The following is a 21,434-nucleotide window of genomic DNA, read 5'->3' as shown; positions in this document are numbered from 1 at the left end:
TAAGCAGCGTCGTACCATCTGAGCAATTATTCTAAATGTATTCCGATTACGTTTTCAAAAAATTCAATTATGTTGTAGTACACTAAATTAAATCAGAATAGGTATATCAACATTGTCTTATCAGATGTCAAAAAATAAATGTGCAAGAATTAAGTTAACTCTCGAAGGAGAATATACTATTAGAACAAATTTGAAGCTTGTAAATGAATCAACTGGTATTATGCAAAAATTCAAGGTTCTAGTATGCGACGTTCTCCAGAGTGCTTAGCATGTGCATATATCTGAAAGTAAATGTTCACGAGCTACGTAAATATATATACATGATCCAGCAGGAAACGTTTGGAGCTCAATAAGCGTTGCCGCAGGTGATGCGGTTATCAAGGCAGTAACTCCAGAACACTGTAGTTATTTGCAGGACAACCTGCAGAGGATGGATGAATGGTGCAGAGACTGGAAGTTGACCCTGGATGAAAGTACATAGGACCAAAAATCTACTATTGTACAACTACATTATCGATCACAAATTGCTGGAAACAGTATCTATAGTAAAATATCTAAAAGTAATCATCCGGGGCGACCTTAAGTGGAATGACAAAGTAAACCTAACACTAGGAAAAGTAGATGTTAGACTGAGATTCATAGTAAAAATCTTAAAGAAATGTGACTCACCTACGAAAAAAGGGGCTTACGTAACACACAGTTCGACCGATTCATGACCCTGTTCATCAGTTTGGGACTCTTGCCAGGTAGGACTAGTAAAAGAGCTAGATAAGATCGAACAAAGAGCGGCGCATATCGTCACTGTATCCTGCAGTCACGGGAGAACGTTACGCAGACGCTCAGCAAACCCCAGTGGCAGACGCTGCAAGACAAGCGTTGTGCTTCACGGAGAAGTTTACCAATACGTGCCACTTTCTTTTTCATAAAGCTTGCCGAAGGGCCATAACAATAAGATTCGAGAAATTAAACACAGAAGCTTACCGACAATCATTCTTCCTACGCGCCATTCGCAAATGGGACAGGGAAGGGAATATCAGCTAGTGATCCAGTAGTATCCACAGCGACACACCGTCAGGTAGCTTCTGGAGCAGTGGTGCAGACACAGAATCTCTTAATACAACCTCGCATCACGTCTCCGCCGTTATGTCTATGTGGACTTTGCGGAAACGAAGAATCTTAGTTTTGCTTAACTTCAGCTGGATTTAATCAGCTTGTTGTTCAGTTTCTCAATGGTACTGAATTACTAATATTCCAAATCCCTGTAACGCAAAGAAGTTGAAAGGGTGCTGATAATGTCCCTCGCTCCTCAAAATATGCCAGTCACATACAGTTCTTCATTTCGATTGTAAATGCTATTCTGAAGACCTATGGCTATCGCGAAAATAAACCCCTCTGTAATTGTAAAAGAGGGAGGCCAGCGTAATTATCGTGGAAATTGCCTTGTAATTAAACGATGATGGAATGACATATTGCTCCCAGTGCAATAAATTTAATTTGTATTGCTGTCTAAGTAATGTATGGAGGAAGAAAAATTTATTCTTAAGGTGCTGTGTGAGCCGGCCCGCTACCGATAGGTGAAGATCTGCGCCCGCGCTCGAAACAGCAAAGCGGTCGAGTCGCTATTACGTCTGTTGACATTTTTAAAAATATCGGGTATCCCATACATCCATATTTAAGAAATATCATTTTCAGCCCTCGGTATATGGAGAAAAGTATCGATGTATCAATATGTGGTGTCACCGCCAGCTAGGTGGTAGCCTTTAAATCGGCCGCGGTCCGGTAGTATACGTCGGACCCGCGTGTCGCCACTGTCAGTGATTGCAGACCGAGCGCCGCCACACGGCAGGTCTTGAGAGACGTCCTAGCACTCGCCCCAGTTGCACAGCCGACTTTACTAGGAAAGGTTCACTGACAAATACGCTCTCATTTGCCGAGACGATAGTTTGCATAGCCTTCAGCTACGTCATTTCCTACGACCTAGCAAGGCACCATTACCAGTTTATATTGAGATTGTTATTAATGTATCAACAAGAGCGATGTTCTCCAATTATGGATTAAAGTTAAGTATTACATCAACTACGTACATTATTTGCTACTCTAAATTCCCTTAACTGTTCCAGACCTCATAGCCTTCAGCTACGTCATTTCCTACGACCTAGCAAGGCACCATTACCAGTTTATATTGAGATTGTTATTAATGTATCAACAAGAGCGATGTTCTCCAATTATGGATTAAAGTTAAGTATTACATCAACTACGTACATTATTTGCTACTCTAAATTCCCTTAACTGTTCCAGACCTCACGCCAGTCTGCGTGAGCTTAACGCGTGCCTTTCGGCATCCTCGCATAGTGACTTGGCTGTCTTGCCAAGTCACAACACAATATATCAGGTCACAAAGTATCGAAGTATCGGCCTATAAAAATATTGGCTACATTTCGTAAATATACTGCCGGTTATAGATCTGTATATTTAAGTACTGACTTATTATTAAGTATTCTGTACATCAACAAGCTAGTTACCTGCTTATCCCACTTAGAGCACGAATAGAAAGGAAAACGATGCACGTTCACACTTGGCGATCATCACTTTTCTAACAATGGTAACTACACGTAAGTGGCGCAGTGAAAGACGTCCGATGGGTCCGCCGCTATATTTCGTCACACATCGGATTTTCCTGGAACGCTTCATGCCTACTTACCTGTTTTCTCATTTCTCTAAACGTCTGTGACCTAGCAGCTGTAGTGTCGAAATTGCGTGGTGAAGTTAAACGTTGCCGCTCCTGTTGGTGTCGCCGAGCGCCGATTACGTCAGCATATCTCCTCACAGGTCTCCGCCCATCGCAAAAATCAATCTTGTCATTTACTTCATGGTCGTCGTTTTCAGCAGCTGATTTTGAAGAATGCCAGTGTGAAGAAATATCACACTAGTTGCGTAAAAATTGTTTTTTAATGCGACTGGTATGCTATTTCTCCACTTCGGATATCTTGTTATTCCATTCACATCGCCAGCCCCCAGTGCAGTCGGACTGCTTGTTTGTGCCACCTATATTTACTTCACACAAAGAGAAAGACTGGATATGGTGGGGGCTCAAAAAGTAGTAAGACTCCTTCACACAGTGAGAGTAAAATTATGTTCTACTACAATTTCAAAAGAACGATTTCATATATTTACCGAAAACTGCCAAAAATTATAATGTAAAATAAAAATAATGGCACTCCATATTGCCATTTTGATATCGTTACATCGATACGTCGGGGAAAAAGTTATCGCCGATACTTCATCAACAGCCCGAGTCGGAATGAAGGGTCGCCCACGGCCCTGCTGAGAGGGGAGTCTCAGGGAGTCACATCCTCCAGCGCCTTCTCTACGAGGAGCTTGTCTGGAAGTGCCTTCTCTGACTGGTCCATTGTTGTCTCCTTTCGAGGGAAGAGTAGTGCTGACCGTGCGTCTTCGCTCTAGCTGATGGACACGCAGTTGTCGTTTGATCGTCGACACATTGAGACTTGGAAGGGGCTGGCCATGATAGCCATAACGTACGGTTGGCGAATACGGTCCGTTAGTAGAGACGTAATTGTAATTCTGTCAGAGACAGCAAAGTACTTGGAAGAGCAATTGAACGGAATGGACAGTGTCTTGAATGGAGGATATAAGATGAACATCAACAAAAGCAAAACGAGGGTAATGGAATGTAGTCGAATTAAGTCGGGTGATGCTGAGGTGAATAGATTAGGAAGTGAGACACTTAAAGTAGTAAAGGAGTTTTGCTATTTGGGGAGCAAAATAACTGATGATGGTCGAAGTAGAGAGGGTATAAAATGTAGACTGGCAATGGCAAGGAAAGCATTTCTGAAGAAGAGAAATTTGTTAACATCGAGTATAGATTTAAATGTCGGGAAGTCGTTTCTGAAAGTATTTGTATAGAGTGTAGCCATGTATGGAAGTGAAACATGGACGATAAATAGTTTGGACAAGAAGAGAATAGAAGCCTTTGAAATGTGGTGCTACAGAAGAATACTGAAGATTAGATGGGTAGATCACGTAACTAATGAGGAAGTATTGAACAGGATTGGGGAGAAGAGGAGTTTGTGGCACAACTTGACAAGAATAAGGAATCGGTTGGTAGGACATGTTCTGAGGCATCAAGGGATCACCAATTTAGTATTGGAGGCCATCGTGGAGGGTAAAAATCGTAGAGGGAGACCAAGAGATGAATACACTAAACAGATTCAGAAGGATGTAGGCTGCAGTACGTATTGGGAGATGAAGAAGCTTGCACAGGATAGAGTAGCATGGAGAGTTGCATCAAACCAGTCTCAGGACTGAAGACCACAACAACAACAACAACAGTAGAGGCGTTATTTGTGTGCGGTTGGACAGATCATGTGGAGACGCCAGGCGGTGGCTGTACTACCTGCGAGCTGTGGTTGTTTCTCAACACAAGACTGATGGATTTTTATGGTGGAGAACATGTAACACTTCAGTGCATTCAAAGGTGAGCGCTGTTTTTGCATGCAAATAGTTTCGACTTGGGTTGGAACAAGTGTCTCACTTATATGCTTGACATTGCAGTGCGCGACTTTGTGTTCAAGTTCTGTACATCAGTGGGCACAAGGCGCCCTTCTGATTAGGAATTTTGTCTATGTTTTAAGAAGGACAGAAAACCGCGTCATACTTCATTATGTGGCCTGTTTAGTGTAATATTCTCAATTGTGAATATGCTGTCTCACTAACTCTGGTACCATTAATTTTTCGGTACCCGCTCTCAGGCAGAGGCGTATTTAGGCCCAGGCAGACTAGGCAGCTGCCTAGGACGGCGGATGTTAAGGGGCGGCGGATTCTCGTCTTACAAAAATTGTTTTTAACTTTTAATTGGTTTTTACTGTTATATTCTATTAAATTTGGGCCCTCCTCTTTTAATAAAATATATTCTGTGTAATGGGTTTTTTAAAGAGTGTACTGTTATTCCTACGTCATATACAGAGCTTTTCTGGATGTGATTTTAAGCTGCAAGCTCAGTTCGGGTGACCTGGGTAGATGGCTAGGGCCGCGACCAGACATTCTGTAGGGATGCACGTGCAGGTCCAGGTGGAGTATTCGTCCGCATGACCGACGTGATATGCCGGTCTCTTGCGAAAGACGTTGGGTTCATTTGGTAGGACTCTCAAGCATTTATTGCACTCAAAATTTCTGGTGTGCGGGCACGTTTCAGAATGTTTTCTGACTTGTTCAAAACAAAGCCTGTCTGACTCCATTTTCGCACTCAGTGTTGCATGGCACTCTTTGCTGGCACTTCGACACTACTAAATTTCTCAGCAAACAATCGACCAGGAAGTCTCCACGACTTTGTCGCCACCTAATTTTCACAACAAACACCCGTTGTTCCACTGTGGGTACCATCATCCCCTCTGCGCTGCTCCACTCTCACTGACGCAGCCCGCAACACGCTCTGAGCTCTGAACCGGTGTGAATTACGGGGCAGGCGTACACGTGGTCTACGCCTCACGGGGTGCGTTTATATGCATACATTCACGTCCAATCGTATCCACTCGTCCGGCCCTTTTTCATTTGCCACACCCAGTATATACTTGCTTTAAGAGTGGATACGTAGCTGAACGTTCCACACGATTTGTAACTCTCAAGGAGCTAGCCATTTTAGATTCGGTGTTTATGTTGTAAGCTAACGGTTTGTTCTGAACATTTCTTGGATGTCAATAATGTCCGTTTTGTGAAGTGTAATACATACATCCTACAGAAGGTTGATCTCTGCACCTCCTGGACCCTCATGTTGTGTTACTCTTCTGAAGTACATGGTAGTTCATTAGCAGGTAATATTTTTCTTGTCACAATTGTTAACACAACGCTTTCAAATGAGCCTTACTAAAGACTGTGTGTGATATTCGAGTTTTGCCCAGCACTGCAGCATCAACGGTTCTGATTGCTTCATTGGTTCGTGCACAAAGGGCAGAAATGCCATTGACTGGATTGTGTACATACACAATACGTAACACCACATAAGTAAGACTAATCACGTAACATCGGCAGAGCACGTGGACCACCCGATGGGACCATCACGACCCACTGATTTTTCTCGGGAAATATGTCGTTCAGCACACCTCACAAGGTCAGATTCGTATGTGTCTTCTAGTGGCTGCGTTGAAATGCAGCTTACTCTCTTTTAACTCGTACAAAAGACACAGGGCGACGTCCAATTCGAGGAAGCTCTTTGACACTGGCTGTATCTTTAAAGTTTTTGAACCACCTCATCATGCTTGTTTTTGACAGTGGTGTCCTCCCATATTGGTGTAGATAATTCCACAGTACCCTCGCCATGGATTTGGATCCTGCACGCCAAATGATACATCACGTCTTCTTTTGGTCTGTCACTATTTTGATGCACAACAAATAAATTCTGCAACATAGGGGAAAGGAAGAAACGATTAGAGGGGTGATTACAATAAACCACGGTTCTCTGTCTCTAATGATTTTGAAATTATGATTTTTTGAACTTATAGTGCACATTTCTGGAAACCCAATACAGGATTAGAGAAACATTCTCTGCAAAAAACTGGGAAGTTCCGAAATAGCTCTGTTTATTTGAAAATCATAAAACCAACAAGCTCTCACAACTGTGACAACGACATAATTTACACGATATGCAGGGGTTGGGCAAACATATAGAAAAACCGCTAGAAATGCATGTTTCACACAAGTGCACTTGGTACCCAAGCTTGCTGGTTGCGCTGTCGTATTTGACCACAAACGGCAGCTGTGAATTGTCTTTAAAAGTTGCAAGCGTCAGTCGTGGTCAAAACAGTCTTCTGTGTCGCTGCGAATGCATTACGCCTGAGTTAACTGACTTCGCACCTGGGCAAACTTGTGGTGGGTGCTTCCGTAACCAAGGGAGCCGATGTGTTGCTGTTTCAGGGCGCACCTTATCGAATATTTACACCGTTAACAGTGAAAGTGGAAAACATCAACTGCTAAGTCACTACACTGACGAAAATGTGTGTTGAGAGATCATGACAGACGCTCACTGAAGGCAACTGTGATGAAAAATAAGGGGACGACAGCCGAAAAAGTCACTGCAAAACTAAATGTCGCAGTTGCGACCCCTATCAGCATCAAAGTAACACGAAGGGAACTACATACGCAGTGAATTTCAGGGCAATCTGAAATTTCCAGACCATAATTGGAAAACGTCAAGCAAGGGTCATAAGACGTGCTCTATAGAGCAGTGGAATAAAGTCAATCGTTGGATAAGTCTTATTGCTACAGTTTCCAACTTCTGGACCAGTACATGTCCCATGAGTGAAATATGGCGGAAGTTCGTTGATGATTTGGTAAGCGACATCGTGATATTCAAAGGTCGCATTACCGCCAAGCATTATGAGGCCATTTTCGCTGATCATATATGAAGGGTTCATTTCAATAGTGGTACAAGTCCAGTTTTGTTCGTTTTGAGATACAGAGTCCTAAAGTTAAATGAGGGCTGAAAAATCTGCAGTTGAGATATCAGAAATATTCAAGCATATGGCTTCTTGCTAGAGATGAACGTTTCTTTCCGTTTTTTTGGATCATTAATTTCAGAAGCATTATAGACAGAAAAGTAGAGGTAATGGACTTGTACCACTATTGAAATAAGCTCTTCATACACTCCTGGAAATTGAAATAAGAACACCGTAAATTCATTGTCCCAGGAAGGGGAAACTTTATTGACACATTCCTGTGGTCAGATACATCACATGATCACACTGACAGAACCACAGGCACATAGACACAGGCAACAGAGCATGCACAATGTCGGCACTAGTACAGTGTATATCCACCTTTCGCAGCAATGCAGGCTGCTATTCTCCCATGGAGACGATCGTAGAGATGCTGGATGTAGTCCTGTGGAACGGCTTGAAATGCCATTTCCACCTGGCGCCTCAGTTGGACCAGCGTTCGTGCTGGACGTGCAGACCGCGTGAGACGACGCTTCATCCAGTCCCAAACATGCTCAATGGGGGACAGATCCGGAGATCTTGCTGGCCAGGGTAGTTGACTTACACCTTCTAGAGCACGTTGGGTGGCCCGGGATACATGCGGACGTGCATTGTCCTGTTGGAACAGCAAGTTCCCTTGCCGGTCTAGGAATGGTAGAACGATGGGTTCGGTGACGGTTTGGATGTACCGTGCACTATTCAGTGTCCCACCAGTGGTGTACGGCCAGTGTAGGAGATCGCTCCCCACACCATGATGCCAGGTGTTGGCCCTGTGTGCCTCGGTCGTATGCAGTCCTGATTGTGGCGCTCACCTGCACGGCGCCAAACACGCATACGACCATCATTGGCACCAAGGCAGAAGCGACTCTCATCGCTGAAGACGACACGTCTCCATTCGTCCCTCCATTCACGCCTGTCGCGACACCACTGGAGGCGGGCTGCACGATGTTGGCCGGCCGAAGTGGCCGTGCGGTTAAAGGCGCTGCAGTCTGGAACCGCAAGACCCCTACGGTCGCAGGTTCGAATCCTGCCTCGGGCATGGATGTTTGTGATGTCCTTAGGTTAGTTAGGTTTAACTAGTTCTACGTTCTAGGGGACTAATGACCTCAGCAGTTGAGTCCCATAGTGCTCAGAGCCATTTTTTTGCACGATGTTGGGGCGTGAGCGGAAGACGGCCTAACGGTGTGCGGGACCGTAGCCCAGCTTCATGGAGACGGTTGCGAATGGTCCTCGCCGATACCCCAGGAGCAACAGTGTCCCTAATTTGCTGGGAAGTGGCGGTGCGGTCCCCTACGGCACTGCGTAGGATCCTACGGTCTTGGCGTGCATCCGTGCGTCGCTGCGGTCCGGTCCCAGGTCGACGGGCACGTGCACCTTCCGCCGACCACTGGCGACAACATCGATGTACTGTGGAGACCTCACGCCCCACGTGTTGAGCAATTCGGCGGTACGTCCACCCGGCCTCCCGCATGCCCACTATACGCCCTCGCTCAAAGTCCGTCAACTGCACATACGGTTCACGTCCACGCTGTCGCGGCATGCTACCAGTGTTAAAGACTGCGATGGAGCTCCGTATGCCACGGCAAGCTGGCTGACACTGACGGCGGCGGTGCACAAATGCTGCGCAGCTAGCGCCACTCGACGGCCAACACCGCGGTTCCTGGTGTGTCCGCTGTGCCGTGCGTGTGATCATTGCTTGTACAGCCCTCTCGCAGTGTCCGGAGCAAGTATGGTGGGTCTGACACACCGGTGTCAATGTGTTCTTTTTTCCATTTCCAGGAGTGTATATCCCATGGTACAGAGTTTAATCCCCAGCAGCGAAGCTGTTTTCCGAGATGGCAGAGCCCCTGTTCACACAGCTCGCTTCCTCCAGGACAGGGTTTGTAAGGACGAGCATGAATTGTTTGCAGCTCCCTTGGCCACCACACTCACCAGATCTCCACAGTCTTGAGATCTCTGACGTGTTTTAGAGAGGAGGATGAATGATTGCTATCCACCTCTATCAGCATTACCTGATGTTGCCATTGTTTATCAGGAAGAATGGTACAAGATTGCCTTGCAAACAATACAGGATCTATATTTATCATTCTGAGTCGACTGAAAGCTGTTTTGAATATCAGTGGTTTTCTACACTCTATTAGGCACAGTAATTTGTTGGATTTTAGGGGTGCTTTTTGTCCAGTCGCTACAAAATTGTAGTACGCTCTCACCACTGTCTCTGTTTCACTTACGGCTATGGTGACGAACAGACTTCTTTCGAATGTGACTAAGCGAGTGTGTAGTTGACGGGAATTCTTTTAGTTTCAGTACTTTCCAATTACGAAAAATTGGTTCAAATGGCTCTGAGCCTTATGGGACTTAACATCTATGGTCATCAGTCCCCTAGAACTTAGAACTACTTAAACCTAACTAACCTAAGGACAGCACACAACACCCAGTCATCACGAGGCAGAAAAAATCCCCGACCACGCCGGGAATCGAACCCGGGAACCCGGAAGCGAGAACGCTACCGCACGACCACGAGCTGCGGACTTACGTTTGGTCATCGGTGGCAGTGGCTGCTGTGAGCTATGAACCTGAGGATCTATTCCAAACGTCTCTCAACTGTCAAACACTAGTCAGATACATTTTATACGTCTTTAGAGAACCCGAGACTCCTAGTTATACCCTAGATGAGTTAACTAGCATGGTACATGCTGTTTGGCTCGAACAGCATGTACGCCATTGCCATCAAGTTACTCACAGGTCTTAACTGTTAATACTTTGTGCGATTCTCCATACTAGGAGACTTTGCTGTTTAATTCCTTGTGAATTAAGACGAGCCTGTGAACAAGTGTCTCAGCATGGTGTGAGTCTGCAGGGACTTATCCCTTCCACGCTCCCCGTGAGATCCACGTTCCCAACATCTCCACACCACTACATTCGTAGTGCGCCTAACAGAATGTGGTGGTGTGGACATGTTGGGAATGTGCATCTCACGGGGAGCGTGCAAGGGATAAGTCCCTGCAGACGCACTATCCTCTGCACTCGCGGGGGCTCAGATGGATAGAGCGTCAGCCATGTAATCAGGAAATCCCGGGTTCGAGTCCCGGTCGGGGCACACATTTTCAACATGTCCCCAATGAAGTACATCAACGCCTGTTTGCAGCAAGGGTGTCCATTTAATTATAGAGCTTTCGTACTTATGATAACGCCACCCACCAGAGTTTTTGTAGGCTATCACAGGTGTTGTTTCTTTCATAGGGCAAAGTTCAACTTCTGCTACGGAATACTGAGATAAACAGATTTTTCTTTCATACGAGTTTTAAAACAGGTGGCTACAGCGAGTCACCAGACTGTTGAGAAGGATTTCTCTGGACGTTTATCTCGCATCTCACACCGTGCCCCTGTAGAAAGTCTTTCCGGATAGTCGCCATTAAAAGCAGGGACAAGGGCTGCTTTTGCCAGTGACCTACGTAGTGGCTCTGCTGTCTCATTGTGTCTCCTAAGTGGCCCACTGTGAATTTAAACTGTCCTTTCCTTATAACTGTGTCGCGTGGCTACGATCGGGGAAATTATTTGTGTGAAATTAGTACTGTGAGTGTTTGTAGTGTACATTCACGAAATGCTGGCTTATTTATTAGATTTGCTATCAATCAAATCCTTGCAGTTTCACATAACTATGTTATGTGATATATCGATTTAACTGGAATTATTTCAGGAATTCAATGTATGGTGTGTTATTTGTTTGACACCTTACGCATTTAGTGTATTGCCTTACTGAACTTAGTGGCCATTCTACCTCTCATATTTGTTATTAGCAGCAGATACGGCGATATGTTACTGAAATGTTTTCTTGAGGTGGTCAGGCCTCAAGATTATGCAAGTAGACTGTCCCTCCCTCATTCAAGGAACTGAAACATCATCATCATCGCCATCCACATCATAGATTGTAGCTTTTGGTCCATTTCGTCTCCTTCAAAATTGGTCAAGCCATCTTTTTATTGGTCGTTTGTTGTATTATGCCAACTATGTTTTGAATATTCAGTTCATCTCGGATGTCATCACTTGTCTTTGTATCCATCAAATTATATCGAGCCATGTATCTAAGGAAATTCATTTGACATTGTCATATTCTCATTTCATTTCTCTTCTTAAGAGTTGTAATCTTCCCCCTCCTTCCTACTTCCATATGTTGTTCACATTAAACAATGTCCAGTTTGAGTAATTAATAAGTAAAGTCTTTTATGAAGATTTGACAGGACCGAAGACTACAATAAACTTTCTAGTTTACTTAGCTTGTCATGTTGAGATGGCTCCAGTTCTTCTTCTGTAGGGGTCTGATTTTTGTAGCTGAAAATTTCACATCAGGTTCTCGTGGTTGATTTGAACTAAATAAATTTGAAGATTGTTGCTACAGCGATTTTTTTCTTACCTAAAAATGTTTTCTCACATTTCAGTATATCATACAATATTTTGTTTTTTCACATTACAAAGTCAAAATTACAAAAATACAAAAATACGTCCGATCACATTGTAGGAACGCTTGCAACTCTCACACTCTGCGGAAATAACAATATTCCAAAGGGTTTGCAGTTTTTCTTAACAAACGAATTTCTACTAGTCTGTTACATTATTAATTTCTATTATCATTTAATGAATGAATCCAGAAGTAAATGTAGTAAACAGTACAGGATTGTGTAATTAATAATAGAAATTTTAAGTGTATGATTAATTCTTAATTTCAAATGTTTCTAAGAAAATTAATTTTAACTGTACATTCAGAACTAGTACTTATGGATTATAACATCGAGACTAAAGTATTTTATAAAGTATTTCCTTTTCATAAATTTTAGTTTGAAATATAACATACTGTGTATAAAACTATATGACAGTTTTCTGAAAGCCAACTGGGATAACACTGACCTTACCAAAATTCGAAAAATAATACTGGTATCGAGAACTGCTGTTGAGGTAAGATAATGCTAGTGTAGGATGTCCTCTTACAGAGTCCAGGTTTCACTTCCATAGACCTGTGCTGATATAGCCATAACCTTATAGAGGTTTAGTAGAGTATCGCTGTGGACTTTCTTTCCCAATGTTCTGCATAAAATTCCGCAGAAACGGATGTAACTTATTTTGTATCTTATTGTTTGCCCTATATATATTACTACGCTGAGTTAAATATATCTCCCGCCGAGTCGTGTGACGAAATGGGACCACATGCGTTGTGTGTCTAATTTGTCATTAAGGTGTTTGTTGAAACTTCCTACCAGATTAAAAGTGTGTGCCGGACCGAGACTCGAACTCGGGACCTTTGCCCTTCGGAGGCAAGTGCTCTACCGTCTGATCTACCCAAGCACGACTCACGCCCCGTCCTCACAGCTTTACTTCTGCCAGTACCTCGTCTCCTAGCTTCCAAACTTGACAGAAGCTCTCCTGCGAACCTTGCAGAACCAGCACTCCTGAAAGAAAGGATATTGGGGAGACATGGCTTAGAGCGGGGCGTGAGTCGAGCTTGGGTAGCTCAGTTGGTAGAGCACTTGCCCGTGAAAGGCAAAGGTCCCGAGTTCGAGTCTCGGTCGGGCACACAGTTTTAATCTGCCAGGAAAGTTTCATATCAGCGCACACTCCGCTGCAGAGTGAAAATCTCATTCTGGAAGGTGTTTGTTGTAGGTGGATTTTGTCATATTATCCGGTGAGCTGAAAATTACCGTGTGTTAAATGTATCTTCTAATGTATAGACTTCATTGTCATCTTTCATACTGCTTTATTCTGCGACTGTTAGATGAGAATTGTGGAAAATTATATCTGGGAAAAAATTGAACATCTTTTTTTATAAAACTTCCTGGTAGATCAAAACTGTGTGCCGGACCGAGACTCGAATTCGGAACCTTTGCCTTTCGCGGGCAAGTGCTCTACCAACTGAGCTACCCAAGCACGACGCACGCCCCGTCCTCACAGCTTTACTTCTGCCAGTATCTAGTCTCCTACCTTCCTAACTTCACAGAAGCTCTCCTGCGAACCCTGCAGAACTAGCATTCTTTTTTATAATGAGTGTCTTTTGAGGGTGTGGAATGTCTTTTCGACCGTACAACTCCTCTCCTTACCGTACAGTGGGCATCTGCTGGTGCCATAAGTATCCTCAGTATCTGTCACGGTGCACGATCCGTCGCCATAAGCAGAAGAGCAGCAATTACCTCTCAACCAACAGTAGCGTCAGTGTTACCGTTACGCTCGCGTTGTAGACGTAACGTGGACGATGGATGAGTCGCTCTCGACTGAGATACGTCGCGCTTCAGCCGGCTCATTCTGGCGCGGCACGCGGAGAGAACTGCCGGGCGCCCGAAATGGATTGTACAAACAATAAGAGAAAGCACGCAGGTGAAATACATTTATACAGACGTACGCGGACGTTAAATTAACATTCGAGGCGCACACACACGCACGCTAGCCGGGTATAAGCGCGCGTTACTCCGCCATTACTCAGGAGCTCTTAATTAAGTTACCCCGGCGCCTGACGGCCGAAACAAATGCCACGGACAGCGGTCAACTGGTCAACGTCCCGCGCGGCCGGCCGTGTTGGTTTAGGCGGTCGGGCCGCCTGCGCTCCGTGGCTCCGCCTGCGCCTGCCTCGCCGTGGGAACCGGCGCTGCGTATTCAGATGAGCGGCGGCCAGCTTCCTCCCGCCCTGGCCGGGGATCGCTGCACGTGTCCCGCGGGGACGTGTGGTGGCTGCTGCTGCTGCTGCCGCTGCCGCTGCCGCTGGGGTGAGCGATCGCCGGCCGGCGCGGCGCGCTGGCCACGCCCTCCCACTCCACCGGCTTCGGGCTGCAGGCCGCACCTTCCTACCTTCCTACCTGCCTCTTAATTACCTGGCGCCGTGCCGCGCAGCTCCTGCCGAGTCGTGTGACGAAACGCGGCCTGCCGCCCGTCGCCTGATAACTTAATTTTCGGTCGCACGATACGACCGACCTTACTGCTTGAGACCAGCTGACACATCGATAGGGACGTTTCGAGGGAAAAAAAATGTGAACGTCAACTTTTGTTTCTGAGCTACCTCTCATCCTCTTTCGAGACTCTATGAAGTCCAGAACTGACGCATTAAGGAGCGTTTACACCGAGCTCAGAACATTTTTTATTTTTTCGCAACCTTGCGTGCAGCCGGCCGGTGTGGCCGAGCGGTTCTAGGCGCTTCAGTCTGGAAACCGCGTGACCGCTACGGTAGCAGGTTCGAATCCTGCCTCGGGCATGTATGTGTGTCATGTCCTTATGTTAGTTAGGTTTAAGTAGTTCTAAGTTCTAGCGGACTGATGACCACAGATGGTAAATCCCATAGTGCTCAGAGCCATTTGAACCTTATATTTTTGAACCTTGCGTGCAACTTGTTACCTCAACTTTGTTGGCGACATTGTTCGATGTTCGCGTTCCCGTTACACTAGCGACCGACATTTCTATGTATGTATTTGCATAGTCTGCTACTGTGAACTGGTAGCGAACAATTCACTTTGTGTATTCACATAATGAGATACGCTATGTTACACTACTGGCCACTAAAATTGCTACATTAAGAAGAAATTCAGATGATTCATTGGACAAATATATTATACTAGAACTCACGTGATTACATTTTCACGCAATTTGGGTGCATACATCCTGAGAAATCCATACCCGGAGCAACCATCTCTGGCTGTAATAACGGACTTGATACCCCTGGGCATTGAGTCAAACAGAGCGTTTACAGGTACAGCTGCCCATGCAGCTTCAACACGATACCACAGTTCATCAAGAGTAGTTCAAATGGTTCAAATGACTTTGAGCACTATGCGACTTAACTTCTGAGGTCATCAGTCGCCTAGAACTTAGAACTTATTAAACCTAACTAACCTGCCGGGAGAAAAGAAAAATAGAGGACAGTAAAATATCTGGATGTGATACTGACACACTTTACTAATCGAAGTGGGTTGGATTTAAATATCTACGTTTCCTGGATGATATCCAGGAACCAAAGGAGACCTGGGACATAATTGAGGAGGTAAACAAGGTTATACTTGCATATGATAAATTTTATTCTCTTGTACAAGAAATCCATGGAATAGCTCCTTGTGGGCTCACAAAATAGTTGGCAAATTCGTTGCGAATTTCCTTGACTAGTTGAGAAGCTCTCCGTGGTATGTTTGGGAGTGTAGTAATAGAAGCTGCATTTGTATCTCGTCTCCATGAACCTTGGATGTCTTCACCTATTTGTGGACAAAAAGAATCGAAGCTTTCTGGTGGGCTGTAATAACTTATTGACTCCGAATATCTTCTTAAAAAGTTGTGCAGACACACTGCTATCATTTCGATAGTTTGTGCTTTCTGTGGTTGTAATAACATCGCTTTGCGGATGACACGAAACACTGAGGCCATAATACCAAGCATGTTTTCCACACTCATCCTTGCGCTTCACGATCTGTAGTTGCAGACTCTCTCTTTCGAGCCTCTATTGTGCCTACCTGGATACGGCTTCATGATGTTTTACTGTAATGGAAAAGCATCATTAGCCGTGAATAGGTATGGTAGTGTCTTTGTCCCTCCAGGTATACACTCCTGAGGTGGAAAGTTCAGTTTGTGTTTGCGAATTACTTCACTTATGGAGGCATTCTTGAAAACACCTCCATCAGAAGTCCTCCCTCGACAACCAACGTCAGCATATAAAAAGTTGTAGTTGGCGTCAAATACAGCAAGCAACACAATACTAAACGGTCCTTTATAGTTATAAAACCCGCTCCCACTAGCAACAGGGCACTGTAGAACAATGTGCTTCCCATCAATTGCTCCTACACAACGAGGGAAGTGGAGTGTTTAGCGGGACACATTTTCTTTAGAACTAAATTCTTCTTCAGTAGCTGGCATCTGAAACAAGTAAATTTTGCTTCAGGTTTCCCAAGAGCTACCTCAACATTCAGCAGCTGAAAGAGAGAACCCACAGAGAAAGATAAAGAGTACAAAGAGTACAGCACGCCACCTCCAAAAAACGGGTCAAGAGGGGTGGGGGGTGGGGGGGGGGGGGGTTGAACGAAGCATCCCCATACTTAATGCAGCAGAAACGTTGCATAATATTATGCAGCAGCAACATCAAAATGTTCAAATGTGTGTGAAATTTTATGGGACTTAACTGCCAAGGTCATCAGTCCCTAAGCTTACACACTACTTAACCTTAATTATCCTAAGGACAAACACACACACCCATGCCCGAGGGAGGACTCGAACCTCCGCCGGGACCAGCCACACAGTCCATGACTGCAGCGGCCAAGACCGCTCGGCTAATCCCGCGCGGCGCGAAAGGTTCGGGCGTGTCACTGAGCGCTCTGGTCGAAGGAAATCAATGCAACGAGTGAAGTGTATGAACTATCACGTAATTTGAATCAGACTGTAGTTGATGGTGTGGCTCGAAAAAGATGTAGCTGCTTGGCTGCTGCACATCTGTTTACGACTGCGTTGAAAATGTGCTGGACTTATGTACTGCGCCGAAGAAACAAGCCTTTGGCTGGTGTGGGGTCATTTATATTTACCCTGGCCGCTTGTGACAGAAGCTAGGGTTCTGCTCACGTAGTAGCTACCTGTGAAGTGTTGCTTTGTGCTACAACTATGGTAGACCACTGCATTGTAGAAAGCTACCCCTAGACTACTGGAGCGCCTAGTGCAAAATTCCATAGGTTCTGGCCCGCATACCCTTTGATATTCTGCTGTGGCATGCCTGAGATCAATGCTGCAACATTAAATTCCATTCTCGGTAAATCCATCTTTATACAGATGGTTGCGGGGCCTCGGCAGTTATGTACAAAGAGTCGGATCCAAACAACTTCAGCCGCCTAAATTTCCAGTTGTTATTTTATTTGACCAACCAGTGTCGAGGCTGCATTAAGACGTTTTCATTTTCAGGCCCCCTGACCGACGAATAACAAGAATCCCCCCTCTGGTCCAGTCGAAATATGGACCAGCATTCAGTGTCTGGTATCACGTAGAATGTTTCTTCACACAGCGATCCCTGCGATCATTACTTGTCGGCAAGTGATGAACAAAGGGATCGCTGTGTCAAAATCTACAGAAACCAGTCGCCGAATGCTGGCCTCTATTTTGACTGGTTGCAGCGGTGGAATTCTACCAACAAATCGATCAGAGGACTGAAGATTGTGTAACGTATCGCCGAAACAGGTCCCCAAATTTAAAAAGAAACTGGAAATTTAGACGGCCGACGGTTTTTTAATTCCACATTTTATATTCCATTGTCTATTCTAAAGGCTTCCCATTATCGTACCAGAATATGGTTGCAGATGAGTGCAGTGGACAGGCGTCAAATGTTGTGACAGTAGGTCCTGTAACGGAGAGCAGCGTGTTGAGTGCAAGCCGAGTTTGTGGAGTAAGGCCGGTATTACACTATCAAATTTCTTTGTCAAAAATTTGATCAAAAATGTGAGCAAATATTCGTCAAATATATTTGACAAATATTTCTGACATGGCGCTAAAAAGGGGTATTACACTGTCATCACATTTTTCGTCAAAGTTCAAGATGGTTGACAACAACAACTTGTTATTAACCGCAGCAGTTGCATGTACCACAATTGCACTGTGTGCACATGCGGAAGAGAAGCGGGGGAAAAAAAGGAAATGTACCTGGGTGAAGCAGTGGGTTTTACGACTAAACGATAAAAGCATTCAACAAAACTTGTTACGTGAGCTTATAGTGGACGACGTAAAGTCGTACAGCAATTACTTAAGAATGAATGAACATACCTTTCTGTATGTGGTCAGTGAAGTGTATCCTCATATCACAAAGCACAACACTCACTTAAGAACTGCTATATCTGCGGGAGACAAGCTCACTGTAACACTCCGATTCCTTGCTACAGGAGAGAGTTACGTTAGGTTAGGTTAGGTTAGGTTAGGTCTCCAATCTTCTTAATCTATTTTTTTATTCAGGGTGCCTCACATTATAAAGCGCTCATCAGCTTCAGACATCTCTATTAATTGTGTAATTGTCGGTACACACCAATTGTATTTACCGGCAATGTTTATAAAAACACTACAGATGACAGAACACGGTAACATGTCACATTGCAGTGAACAGAAGACAAGCGAATTCTTTGATCAAATCTACACCGAGGCCCTAAATTTGATCAAATATTTGACAACGTTTGACAAAGTTCCCTATTACACAATCAAATTTCTTTGACAAAGATATTTGACAACGATATTTGACAAAGAAATTTGACAGTTTAATACCGGCCTAAGCGACAGGCCTGAGTGATGTGATGCGGTAGTAGATGTTGCCATTCGGAGTAGCAACATGTCTCACTTCCTTTCTAACGTGCCCATGGAAGAAGGTCGTGTAGAAATCTTAATATATGCCATTAGTGGCGGAGGATAGACCGGATGCTGTGCACACAATTTTTTTTATCTATACGCAGACACAAAACGCAAATGTAACCATAGAACAGCTACAAGGCGCGACCGAGAGGATGGTGCGAAGGAGACGTTTATACTTTAACTTCACAGTTTGAGGAGGGGGAGGGGGGCGTCATAGACCGCAACCAAGAAGAGGTCGTGACGACAATTGCTGTTGCTCCTTAAATAAAGACAATTCAAAATTGTATGGAATTAATTAATTACATACTTTCTTCTCGACTTTGGAATACTAACGAGCTCTCTGGCGACGAATTTCATTATTAATAGCATGAATGTTGAAAGGCGTATGTATTCATTACCAGCGATGGCGAGGCATGACAGAATCTCTGACCAGAGAGTTATTTATCGTTGCTAGTCTGCGCTTGACCGCGCGAGTGTTCAGTTGTACTCTGTCAGCAGTAGCGTGCAGCGAGTCGGCAGGAACTGTAGTAGTCTGCGCGAATCTGCAGTAGTAGTCAGTCGGCAGTAGTAGTAGCGAGTGGACGGTTGTACTGAGCAGGCGTCGGCATGCGTCGGCGGCGTGCTCTTCTCGCGACTCTGGTCGCGATTCTGGACGATGAGTATGGTGGTAGAAGGTAAAGAAGCAGCATTGCGCATATTTAATAATGTATGTCAATTGTAATTGAATTTGTTAAAAAAATGCCCCAATAATATTTTTTTTTATAAAGTAAATCTTTTAAAGAAACGTATTCAATTCATCTTAAAGAATTTTTCCAATCTTTTGAAGAAAAAGCATTTATTTTAATTTAAAGAATTTTTCCTGTGCATTCCTTCCAAGAATCAAAAAATATATATATACGCCAGCATTCCACGAAGCTGTGTCGATAGATAAGAGCAGATATACTTGCAGTTTTTATTGAGGTAAGAACTTTGGTTTTGTTATTCAGAATACAGGGCCGAAGGTCAGCGCTGCTGTCCTTATAAAATTTATCAGGTTTAATTATTTCACAGGGCCGAAGGTCAGCGCTGCTGTCCTTATAAAATTTATCAGGTTTAATTATTTCTGTTGAGATGTCACATACGGTTCATGGTTCATTAGCTAATTAATATTGTTGTGGGTTTATGATCAATTTTCATTCCTTAATTTTGTGGGGAGTCAACATTTGGCTCATTTTTTTATTATCATTGACTTTTATTTCTGCGGGGAGGTTACAATGTGAATGTTTAATTGTTACGTTGAAAATGTTATGAAGACTGTGAAATATACAAGGATTTTGAAAAGAAGTGGTTACGTGATTTCGAAGCTAGTTGGTAGCAAATACCTTCCATTATCACAGCGCTTTCTTGTAGAAGGTCAAAAAGTTCGATATAGTTACAGCAGGATAATAACTTCAAGGAGCGACACGAGTGCAGAAAAAGAGGATATGAAAGGTCAAGCTAATTACGAACATACCACTGACAGATCGCATTCACGGAATTGATGGCTTGTTTAAGTACTCTCCAGTGGAGAATGCCAGCAGTTCATTTCAGTGATCACACGCAGGGGAGTCCACGTACCGTTAGGCGCCAGGATGTCGCATTTTATTAACAAATGACACATATGTTAGGCAACCTCCAGGTATAAGAACTGAGGGATAAATATCTTAGGACTTTGCCTCTTGCCAAATGCAAAGAAATTTTATGATTTGTGCCACACTTCCCAGTGTTACGCCCATTTAAAGACAGCCTAATGGGTCGCAAAGACTTCCAAACGTATGGTAGTTAACTTTTCGTACAGGAAAGTCAGCCAGTGCTCAGTCCAGGTTGGTGTTATATGACATGTAACCCATTGCAGTCATTTGATCGCAAAATTGGTTTATTATGCAGTGAGTGCAGAAGTCTAGTACAGACCACCACATATGAGGTTTTATATGCTGGTTTTCATTGACTGTAGTAGCAGATCAGCATTATGAAGAGTTTAGGTATGACAATGGATTATCTGTACAGCACATAAATTTGGGGGACAGTCATAACTGAGGAAGTTGTAGTTATAGTTGTAGTAGAATATTTTTGTAAATATCAGAATATAACTAGAATGTTACCGGTGCACTTCTTTGCAGTTGCTCATCTGCAGACACAACGGTGAGGCAAACTGAAATACTTTAAACAATAATGCATTTTAAAGCAGCTGACTCCCAGTTCTAACTTGAAGGCCTCCCATGGCTATAGCCCATAGTTAGCACTTCGAACAACTACTTTTTATTTAAGTTTACTGAAGCTCTGTCTCTCTCTTCACACTAGTTTGCACCATCACCAACAATTTTATTTTGTTAAACGCTCAGGTGACGTGAACAGAAAGCACATAATACACAATTGTTTAATTGTTTGGGGACTTAATCACTTTAATGCTTTTTAAGCATGTACTGTCGCTTGTTGGAAGTATTTCTTTGTAAGAAATACTTACCATCATTATTTAATTTTCTTTGAATTTCTTTCATTAATATATTTCCGTAATAAGCATCAACCTTGCAGAAACAGTTTATTGTACTGAATTTATCTTGTATTCAGTTTTTATCCGGCCAAATGATTTCTTCCGTTCCC

The sequence above is a fragment of the Schistocerca piceifrons genome, chromosome 4 (assembly GCF_021461385.2).
Source record: "Schistocerca piceifrons isolate TAMUIC-IGC-003096 chromosome 4, iqSchPice1.1, whole genome shotgun sequence".
NCBI lineage: Eukaryota > Metazoa > Arthropoda > Insecta > Orthoptera > Acrididae > Schistocerca > Schistocerca piceifrons.
This window is presented reverse-complemented; position numbering follows the sequence as displayed.